We start from the raw sequence: 12,293 nt of genomic DNA, 5'->3' as shown, positions 1-12,293 counted from the left end.
ATTTCAGATAACTCTAAGACTGGGATCAGACCTCATGCACATGATTGTATCTGTTGTGCCATCCACAAATTGCAGAGCTGCAAAATAAGGATACCGTCCATGTGGCATCTGCACCGTCCATATTTCACGGATTTGCAGACTGCAAAATGGATACAGTTGTGTGCATTAAGCCTAGGATTAAAGTCACATAACATAACAGATGTAAGCTAGGCCTAAAATATTCAGTATTCATTATTATATAGTATATGAAACATAAATGTAACCTAGAAATAAAAACTATAAAAAAAAGAAAAACATTACTTAGTAGTTCTAGTTAACTTGTATATGGATAATAATAATATAGATATTAGGTAAGATAGAGTATATAGACGATATAGTATAATATAGACTGTTATAGATATATATGTGTGTCAGGGCCCCCATCCAGGGTCATCACTGCAGTGAACCAGGGATTAGCCGATCGCCAATTCTTGGGGTCAGGAAGGAATTTTTTCCCCCCACAGGGGGTTATGTTTCGCCTTCGTCTGGTTCACACCTTATTATGCAGTAAATCTTAAATTGTCCTGGATGGGTAAATTAGTACAAATTGAATAATTGATAGGAATAAAAACTATTAGATTATATTCATTGTGTCCGTGTCTTCTTTTATGAAATAATTTGAACACTTGGATAATAAATGATTTAGTAGTGTGGTCTCTTATTTTACACATACAGCTGTAATAAAATTCCTTCTGCCACAGGATTAGCCACAAATCCATAAAATGCTATATCAATGGAAAATCCTAAAGGAAGAGACATAACCAAAACCCTGGTGGTTGTAATAAAAGGTGACCTTACACTTCAGATGGGAGGTTTTTATGATAAAGCCTATAGGGATAGATGGCCAATGAATGATGTCTACTGGAGCCATCTATGAGACGTAGGGAAATCTATTTAAAACATTGCTGTTATATTTTTTTTTAACATGACAGTAAGGACTCCACAAGACCTCCAAAGATGTATTACAGTATGGTGGGGCTCATTATCCTGCAGAAAGTGGCCACTGCCATTACAGAATTCTGTTGCTATGATTGGTGTACTTGTTATCGAATAATGATTAGGTAGGTGGTAGACGTAAAAACATGCCAGGATCCAAGGCTTCATGGCAGAACTTAGAGATGAGCGAATTTTTCAAAAATTAGATTTGGTGGGTTCGCAGATGACATCATGCAGATGACAGGCGTCGCTCTTAGAATCACTCAAGTATGAACTCAGCCTTACAGGTTGATGTTAGTGCCAAGAAGAAGCGCACTCCTTTTACACCATCATCAGCTGATTCCACATAGATGTCTACAGAACCTGTTCTATTAAACACTTATAAATGTAGAGCCCCCGACAGAGTGGAGAGGGTGTCAGCAGTAAGTTTGTGTCGACGTCACTGATTATTTTACCCTTCCTCTGATCTGTCAGAACAATAACTCCAAAAAAACGGATTCTGTCTGTTGAGCATCACTCGGTCAGCATTTGGTCAGTAATCTATCAGTATTGCAAATGCCAAAAAAAACAGGAGTGAATCCAACACAGAGAGTATTTGCATGTCTTCTGTGTTTTGTACCTGGCTACTATATCACAAGCCAGTTCTGATGGGACCATATAGGCCTTGCAGCTGCTACACAGACAGAATCTATTTGTGTGTCTCATTTTTCCTTCCTTCTGACAGATCAGAAGAAGGGTCAAATAAATTATGATGTCAGCCGGGCCCAAAAGAAAAATGGTGGCCCAGTCATGAATTGGGGAGGCTGGGAACAGCATGAGAAGTCCACAGAGTGACTCTATGACATAGCGGTGAGGTGGAAGAAGCATGAGGTGACCACAGAGTGGAGGTGGCGGCAGCATCAGGAGGAGGTCACAGAGTGGTACAATGACAGTGTGGAGGTTGCGGCAGCATCTGGAGGCCACAGAGCGGCACAATGACAGCGTGTGGAGGTGGCTGCTGCAGCATCAGGAGACCACAGAGTGGCATAATGACAAAGTGTGGAGCTGGCAGCATAAGGAGGCCACAGAGTGGCACAATAATATAGTGTGGAGGTGGCAGCAGCAGAAGCATCAGAAGGAGGCTACAGAGTGGCAAGGTAACAGTGTGGAGGTGGCAGCAGCATCAGGAGACCACAGAGTGACCTGGTGACAGAGTGGGGAGGTTGCAGCAGCATCAGGAGACCACAAAGGGGCAAGATGACATAGTGTGGAGGTGGCAGCAGCATCAGGAGACCACAGAGTGGCAAGGTGACATAGTGTGAATGTGGCAGCTGCATCAGGAGACCACAGAGTGGCAAGTTTACATAGTGAGGAGGTATCAGGAGACCACAGAGTGACCTGGTGACAGAGTGGGGAGGTGGGTGGCAATACGAGTACCAGCTGAAGATGGTGGGTGAAAGAAGGAGCACTTGGCATCAAATGTGTGGCATCAGGCGGGTGGGGGCATCAGAATAGTAGCTGAGGCAGGTAGCCAGAAGACACTGATGTCTTTTGTATTGGTGTCGCAACATGGATGATGTAGTCTGATGCATCAGGCATTGGTGGGTGGAAATACTGGCTGATGCACGCTTGATTCATCTTGACAAAGGTCAATATCTCCACATTTTGGGTGGACAGGCGGGTTCGTCTTGGGGTAACTATGGCACCCGCCGTACTTAACACCCACTCTGATGCCACACTACTGGCCAGGCAGGACAGCTTTTCCAGGGCAAACTCTGCTAGTTGTGACCACAAATCCAGTTTGGCTGCCCACTAGTCCAGCAGATATTCAATGTGGGGTGTCAGGGTACTGTCCAAGTATGCCACCACCGGTTCAGGTTCTGCTCCAGGTCTAGCAGCTGCTGCTGGTGAGTAGTTTCTTCACTAGGTGGATGAAGAAAGCTGCTCATCAGTGACTCTAGGCTCAAGTTGCTGCTGATGGACCTGGAACTGCTTCAACCCCCCCCCCCTTCCACAGCAGCCATGGCAGAGGAATGTGAGCACAGAGGGCCCCCCCAGTCAGACCTGCGAGAGGATGGATGATGGCGCAGATAGGCAGCGGCCAACTGACTAAATAGGATGTCGCTATAGTAGTTCAGTTTGTCCTCCCTCTCAGCGGGTGTAAAAAAGGCCCCCATTTTGGACCAGTAGCGAGGGTCCAACAAGGTGGAGAGTCAGAAGTCATTCCTCTGCCGAATGGTGACAATTTGGCTGTTACTACGCAAGCAAGTGAGCATGCATCGGGCCATTTGTGCAAGTGACTCAGAGGGACTCCTTGCCTCCATCTCCACTGCATACTGCCACGGTGTGTCTGGGTCCTCTGCCTCATCTTCCTCATCATCCTGTTGCTCCTCTGGCTGCTCCTGCTCCTCCTCTCCTGTCACCTGTGTGTAAAAACCACCCATTTTTCTACACACTGCTTGTGCTCCAATGTCCTTCACCTCCTCCTCTTCCAGTTCAGTTCATGTGGCCGTGAGATCTAGGCACCATGTCTCCAGTCCCCTGACCAGCCAGATTTACCAGCATCTGTTCCAGAACATGAAGAGTGGAATTACGTTGTTCATCTCGTAGTCCTGGCGACTGAAAAATAACATGGCCTCCTTAAAGAGCCTGAGAAAACGGCAGACATCGAAGTTACAAAGAGGAGTACTCCTGTCTGCTTGGATCATCAAGAAATCATTTTTGGCCTTTCTCTGTTTGTATAGTTGGTCCAACATATAGAGGGTGGAATTCCAATAGGTGGAAACATCGCATATCAGCCTATGGCCTCATGCACACGACCGTTGTTGTGTTCCGTTCCGCAAAATGGGGTTCCGTGATCTGTTTCCGTTTTTGTTTCCGTGTGTCTTCCTTTATTTTTGGAGGATCTCCAGACATGAAGGAAAGTAAAAAAAAATCTAAGTCAAGTTTGCCATGCAAATGATAGGAAAAAAACAGACGCGGATGACAATCTTGTGTGCCTTTTCACGGTCCCATTGACTTGAATGGATCTGCGAACTGTTTTCCATGAAAAAAATAGGACAGGTTATATTTTTTTGACGGACTGGAACCACGGATCACGGACGCGGATGACAAGCGGTGCATTAGCCGAGTTTTCAACGGACCCATTAAAAGTCAACGGGTCCGCAGAAAATCACGAAAAACGGACACAGAATAAAACAACGGTCGTGTGCATGAGGCCTATGTTGGGGGATTCTGCCCCTGCAGCTCAAGGAGGGTGTGCTTTGCGGTGTACGAGTGGCTGAAGTGCATGAAAAGTTTCCTGGCCATTTTTAGAATGCCTTGCAGATGGGTGGAAGACTTCAGGAACTGCTTGACAACCAGATTGAACATGTGTGCCATGCAGGGCACTGATTTTGAGTTGTCGTAGAGAAAGCCAGGATTTGATTTCTTGAGGAAGGACCAGTAGTTTCTCCCCTGTGTGACACCGTTCGCCCAGGCAAACAAGGTGCAGAACAGCGTGACACCGCCGTGCCATGCACATGTGGTATGCTGGAGGGGCACTGTGAATTTTCCTTGTAGTGGAGGCTGAGAACAAGGTGGAGGATGAGGAGGCAGAGGTGGACATTGTCGCAGGACCAACAGCGTGAGAACGTGGAGACGGAAGCAGCGTCACCTCTCCAAGTTACCGGTGTGGCTGTGTAGGAACCACATTCACCCAGTGGGCCGTAAAGGAGATGTATTGTCCCTGACTGTAGTTACAGCTCCACAAGTCAGCACTGCCGTGCACTTTGGAAGACAACGACAGGCTCAGGGACTAGCCCACCTTCTGTTCTACATGTGTGTGCAGGGCTGGTACTGACTTTTTGGCAAAGAAATGACGGCTTGGGACTCTCCACCTTGGCTCGGCACAAGCCATCAAATCTCTGAAAGGTGCAGAGTCCACCACTTGAAAAGGGAGGGACTGCAGCACCAGCAACTTAGACAGCAGCACATTGAGCTTCTGCGCCGTTGGATGAGTGCACACATACTGTTGTCTCTTGGCAATCGCTTCGGTGATCGATTGCTGACGTAATGACTGATGAGGAGTAGGAGGAGCAGGAGCATCAGGACCAGCAGATGATGGGAAAGACAGACAGCTCCCTTCGGCTGAGGTGGTGGAGCCTTGACTGCTTGAAACCGGGTGCATGCCACTGGGTGATGCAGCGGTTGCTGGGCAGGCTGGACCACCACATCTGAGCCACGGTTCTCCCAGGCCACTTTATGCTGATGCCGCATATGTTGACGAAGGACCGTGATGCTAACATTGGCACCCTGGCCACGCTTCACCTTCTGCCCACAGATTCTACATATGGCCATGTTCACCTCCTCCGGCAGCTTAACAAGAAACTGCCACACCGCCAGGTAGGTGATTTTACCCCCAACACTATGCACTGACTAACTGCTACTATAAGAGTGTAAGCAAGATTTACCAATGTTATTGAATTAAAGTGTAAATTGCCTGCTATAATTCGTTTGGTCAGTAGATGGCAGCAAAAGACTAGACTAACCTATATAGAATTTTACTATAGAGACAATTCTTATAAACATTTATCTTGCAAAGTCAAAATACTGATAATTTAAAGGCAGGCTAGGACTCTCAGAAGGGTTATAACAAACTGTAATTGCAGTTTTGAGACTGCACTTGGCAAATCACTTGCTGCACAACACTCTCCCCAGGAAAGGCAGGAGTTTCAGTGCAGAGCAGGAAGGGGAGTGAGTCTCTCCCTGTGTAATGCTGAGGACGTCAGGAAGGACTTGCTGTGGAGCTTGGAAGAGGAATTTCGGCTTAAAGTGGATTCTGACTACAGCCCCGAGGGAAGATTCACCGCAACTAATCCGGGAAGCACGTAGCTGTACGGTCTAGTTCTGGAGGGGACCAGGGGATCAAGGGAAAGTACCAAAAACTTACCAAACTCTCCAAGGAACTATAAGTGCGGCTCTGCCTTGTCACACCTCATTGTACAGCACCAGCGACACTTTTGGGACATACAAGAAAGCGGCAAGATACAGACTTCCCTTCTTTGGATTATATAAGTGCAAAAATAAATAAATAAAAAAATGACAAATAGTATTGATCAATACTTAAGAGTGCACCCAAAAAGACAAAGCTTGCTCAGAAACATTTAGATGCAGCCAGGCTGCTTTATGGACTGTGGGGGAATGTTTTGCAATAGCTAGTTTAACGTTAGGCAGTATTACTGTTATTGTTTGATATATGCTCTGTTGCTATCCTGTTTATATATGCCTAGCCACTTATCCATTACTACTGTTCAGTAAATTTTACTGCTGGGTAAGAACTGTTGTTTGCGTCTGTGTGGCATTGTGTACCCTCTGTACTTGTGGACCTAGCCCTCAGTCTTCTTTCATTTGGCGCTGCGAGTAGGGTACATTGATCGCTATGCAGAACCCAACCGGTTCCAAGGCGGCTCTAGCCATGGCCTTCATCACCCCTCTTCCGGGGAGTAGCTGTGACCATGTGTTTGCCCGCAGGAACAATGTTGAACCAGCTAGTACAGTTAGACGGTCAAAATATGCTGGGCCACACATCTTAAAAGCACCCTCAGGTTTTACAATTTGGCTCTGGATCTACAATCAGATTGAAGGGGATGCTAGACGCACTGTCATGCTGTGTCCAGAAGAGGAAAGGAAGACACTGGATGCTATATTCTCGATACTCGAGTCTATTTACGGAGAAATGTCCAGTACTGGCACCTTTAGGTCCCGCTTCTTCACTCGCTTCCAGCGTGAAGATGAGACAATTCCCCAGTTTGCTAACACCCTCCAAGAGATCTGGGTCCATATACAGAAGAGAGAGGCCAGTGGTGCTAACGTGCTTGGAAATGGAGACCATATCCTCTGGGATAAGTTTGTTCTTGGATTGCTCAGTTCTCTTCGCCAGGCTCTCAGGGAGCGTATCCTAGTGGATGCTACATTGCAGTTTCAGGAAATACAAGCTGAGGCTGTGGCCGGAGACAAAGAAGAAGCACATGGAGTTTACACCATGAGGATGCAAGCTGTAGGAAGTCAAAGTACTCCCTCTGATGGGGGATCTGTGAAAGACAGTGAAGACACTTAGTGCATCCCTGGGAGAAATTCAGAGACAGTTGGCACAGTTACGGGCCCCATCAATGGCCCCAGTTCAGCCTGATTACTGGCTATATCGATCAACTCAAGGAGCTGGAGTGAGAGACTCTACCATGCACTGGCCTGTCCTGGCACCATCCACAAAGGCACAGTTGTGTGGTCCTCCAAGGGACTGGAAAACCAGGGGGCCGCAGTGTTGGATTTGCCAAGAAAGAGGACATATCTTTCGTCAATGCCCACAAAGGGTCCTGCATCCAGAACAATCGCCGTTAAACGGGAACCCCTCGCGATAGTGGGGCACACCGTGGGGGAGGCCAGTTGCCAGGGTACCTCTAGTGACCCCAGGGACCTGGTGACCGAAAGCCCTTACCTAAATGTGCAGATGGAAGAACAGATGGTGGCATGTCTTATAGACACAGGATCAGAAGTAACCACGATGCCAGCGGAGTTCTTTGAAAAACACTTCGGCCACTGTCACGGACGGTGTACAGGAAACAAGGCAAAGCAACATGTATAAACGACTCGCTGGATCCAAAAACTAAGGAACCAAGGGAGACCCCTGCAGAAGACCTGGCACTTTCCCTGGCTGCTCAGCCTATGCAAAGATCCGAATGGTGGAGGTTTGCATATCCACGAACCTTGACTATAAAGCCCTGAGCACCCTACAATAGTGAGGGGACACGACCACCGGCTCCCTACACAAGACACGGAGGGAGTCAGGGTCACCTGGGATCCAGCAAACAGATAATAACAGATAAAGGTACAACACTTAGCTTTGAAGCAAACAGGAGGACAGAGTCAGCGTGCACACACACTCCAGGAAGTAGTATAAGCCGCCCAGAAAAGCCTTCTGGGGAAGAATTTAAAGGGAAGCAATTAGTCCAACACATGACAGCTGAGAGAGGCTGACGAGAGGAGGAGCTGAATACCACAACACAGAAACTCAAGGAGGAGGTTCTGAAAGGCCTCTGTCAGAGCTTCTCAGCTGTCTGGTTGTGACAGTACCCCTCCCTCTACGAGTGGACTCCGGACACTCAGAACCCACCTTCTCAGGATGGGACCTATGGAAAGCCCCGATGAGACGAGAGGCCTTAATGTCCGTCACTGGGACCCACATCCTCTCCTCAGGACCATACCCCTCCCACTGAACAAGGTACTGAAGAGAACCGCGGACAAGACGAGAATCCACAATCCTAGAGACCTGAAACTCAAGATTCCCATCAACCATAATCGGAGGAGGAGGCAAAGGCGAGGGTACAATGGGTTGAACATAAGGTTTCAATAAGGACTTATGAAAAACATTATGGATCTTCCAAGTCTGAGGAAGATCAAGACGGTATGCAACAGGATTGATGACAGACAGGATTTTGTAAGGCCCAATAAACCTAGGACCCAACTTCCAGGAGGGAACCTTCAATTTGATATTCTTGGTAGACAACCACACCAGATCACCAACATTCAGGTCCGGACCAAGCACACGTCTCTTATCAGCCACACGCTTATATCTCTCACTCATGCTCTTTAGATTATCTTGAATCTTTTGCCAAATAGATGACAAAGACGAGGAGAATCTGTCCTCATCAGGTAAACCAGAAGACCCCTCTCCCGAGAAAGTCCCAAACTGTGGATGAAACCCATATGCACCAAAAAATGGTGACTTATCAGAGGACTCCTGACGACGGTTATTTAAAGCAAACTCAGCAAGGGACAAAAAAGAACACCAATCCTCTTGATTCTCCGCCACAAAACAACGCAGATATGTCTCCAGATTCTGATTGACGCGCTCTGTCTGGCCATTCGACTGCGGATGGAAAGCAGAAGAGAATGACAACCGAACCCCCAAGCGAGAACAGAAAGCCTTCCAGAATCTGGAAACAAACTGCGTGCCCCTATCAGAGACTATGTCTGAAGGAATACCGTGCAATTTGACAATGTGATCAACAAATGCCTGCGCCAGCGTCTTAGCATTGGGCAAACCAGGAAAAGGGATGAAATGCACCATTTTGCTAAAACGGTCCACCACCACCAGAATCACAGTCTTCCCCGAGGAACGAGGCAGGTCCGTTATGAAGTCCATGGACAGATGTGTCCAAGGACGGGAAGGAATGGGTAAGGGAAGGAGAGGACCTGATGGCCGTGAATGAGGGACTTTGGCACGAGCGCAAGTCTCGCAGGCTGCCACAAAACCCTCAACTGACTTACGAAGCGCAGGCCACCAGAATCTCCGAGCGATGAGATCCAGTGTGGCTCTTACCCCCGGGTGCCCAGCAAGGACCGTATCGTGGTGTTCTTTAAAAATCTTGTGTCTTAAAGCGAGAGGCACAAACAACCTCCCAGGAGGACAAAGATCAGGAGCCTCTGACTGGGCTGCCTGCACCTCTGCCTCCAATTCAGGAAAAAGAGCAGAGACCACCACACCTTCAGCCAAAATGGGACCCGGGTCTTCAAAATTCCCGCCTCCCGGAAAACAACGTGACAGGGCATCTGCCTTCACATTCTTAACTCCAGGGCGGAACGTGACAACAAAATTAAACCTAGAAAAGAACAACGACCATCTGGCCTGTCTCGGGTTCAGACGCTTGGCTGACTCCAAGTAGGCCAGATTTTTATGGTCAGTAAATACGGTAATAGGGTGTCTGGCTCCCTCTAGCCAATGGCGCCATTCCTCAAAAGCCAACTTGATGGCCAACAATTCCCTATCTCCCACATCGTAATTTCTCTCTGCGGAGGAGAGTTTTCTTGAGAAAAAGGCACACGGTCGCCATTTGGCAGGAGAGGAACCCTGAGACAAGACCGCCCCCACACCCACCTCAGAAGCATCAACCTCAACTATGAAGGGTAAAGAAACATCAGGTTGCACCAAGATGGGAGCGGAAGCAAAACTCTCCTTGATATCAGAAAAAGCCTTACGCGCCTCTACTGACCAAGAAGAAAAATCTACCCCCTTTCTGGTCATATCAGTGAGTGGTTTAACAATAGAAGAATAATTCAAAATGAACTTCCTGTAATAATTGGCAAAGCCCAAAAAATGCATCAGTGCCTTTTGATTCTCAGGAAGCTCCCACTCAAGCACAGCGTGGACCTTCTCGGGGTCCATGCGAAAACCAGAAGCGGAGAGAAGAAACCCCAGAAATTGAATTTCTGGAACCGCAAACACACATTTTTCCAGTTTCGCATATAATTTATTCTCCCGCAGGATGAGCAAGACCTGACGTAAATGTTCCTTATGAGTTTTGAAATCGGGAGAAAAAATCAAAATGTCATCCAAATACACCAATACAAATTTTCCCATCAAATGATAAAAAATGCTGTTCACGAAATGCTGAAAAACAGCTGGGGCATTCATCAAACCAAAAGGCATAACCAAATTTTCAAAATGGCCCTCAGGGGTATTGAAGGCCGTCTTCCATTCGTCCCCTTCTCTGACCCTGATGCCCCTCTTAAATCTAATTTGGAAAAGACTTTAGCCCCAACAACCTGGTTAAATAGGTCCGGGATCAGAGGAAGCGGATAAGGGTCACGAATTGTGATATTGTTCAGCTCCCTGAAATCCAGACAAGGTCTTAAAGTACCATCTTTTTTCTTACCAAAGAAAAAACCAGCGGCAACAGGTGACTTCGAGGGTCGTATGTGTCCTTTTCTCAGACTCTCAGAGATATAAGCACGCATAGCGATCCTCTCAGGTTGGGAAAGATTGTATAAACGAGATTTAGGCAGCTTGGCGTCTGGGATGAGATTAATAGGGCAATCGTACTCCCTGTGCGGGGGCAAATCCTGAACTCCACTCTCAGAGAAGACATCCGAAAATTCAGAGAGAAAAGATGGTACAGTCTTAGTAGCAACCTCAGAAACAGATGTCATGAGGCAATTCTCTCTGCAAAAGTCACTCCAACCATTTATTTGCCTCGCTTGCCAATCAATGGTGGGGTTATGCTTAGTGAGCCAGGGCAGCCCCAACACCAGAGGGGTGGGTAAACCGCTAAGGACGAAACATGACACATCCTCAACATGAGCATCACTCACAATTAAACGGATATTGTGAACTATGCCCTTTAATGATTTTTGAGAAAGTGGAGCGGAATCGATAGCAAAAACAGGAATATCCTTTCCCAAAGTGCGCACCTGGAAACCATGAGTTATCGCAAATTGATTATCAATGAGATTAACCACTGCTCCACTATCCACAAAAATCTCACAAAAAATTTTCTTGCTCTCTAGCGCCACCCTAGCCGGCAGGACAAAACGGGAACTACAAGCAAATGGAAAACCTTCAATTTCCACCTCAACCCTGCCAATAGTAACAGACGGAACATTTTTAAAATATTTTTTCCTGTTTGTTTCTTTATTACTCCCAGAAAACTGCCTGAATCTCCTAGAGGGACAAATATTTGCCAAATGATTTATACTTCCACAACAAAAACAAACCCTCCCATGCGAGCTGAATCTTCTATTGTCAGAAGCAATCAACCCCAGCTGCATGGGCTCCTGCTCAGAAGGGGCTGACGGCGACTGACACCCCTGCGCACAGAGCGGGACCGCTGCACTGTCTTGGGACTGCGTATGACAGGAAGGAGACATCTCTCCTCTCTGTCTAAGACGCCTGTCAATACGAACGGCCTGAGACATAGCAGAGTCCAAAGAAATAGGCCTCTCATGAAAGGCAAATGCATCTTTCAATCCCTCTGAAAGACCATGGCAAAATTGACTTCGGAGCGCAGCATCATTCCAACCAGTATCAACTGCCCATCTCCGAAATTCTGAGCAGTATATTTCTGCGGATTGTTTACCCTGGCATAATAGACGTAGATTAGACTCAGCCAGAGCAATACGATCCGGATCATCATATATCTGACCCAGGGCTAAAAAGAATTCATCCACTGAACGGAGAGGCCATGCCCCCTCCGGCAGCGAAAAGGCCCAGGACTGAGCGTTACCTCTGAGCAGCGATATAATGATCCCCACCCTCCGTTCCTCATCACCAGAGGAGTGGGGAAGAAGGCGAAAATGGAGTTTGCAAGCCTCTCTAAAACGCACAAAATTCTCACTACCCCCGGAGAACGTATCCGGGAGCGAGATCTTAGGCTCAGAACAAACTCCATGAACGCAAGCTGAACCGGTCACTTGAAGCTGAGAAAAAGTCTTACGGAGATCAGCTACCTCCAATGAAAGACCCTGGAAGCGTTCAGCCAAAAGTGAAACCGGATCCATGCTTGAGACGGTTATGGCGGCTTATA

Source organism: Bufo gargarizans, chromosome 5, assembly GCF_014858855.1.
Source record: "Bufo gargarizans isolate SCDJY-AF-19 chromosome 5, ASM1485885v1, whole genome shotgun sequence".
In the NCBI taxonomy this organism is placed as follows: Eukaryota; Metazoa; Chordata; class Amphibia; order Anura; family Bufonidae; genus Bufo; species Bufo gargarizans.
This window is presented reverse-complemented; position numbering follows the sequence as displayed.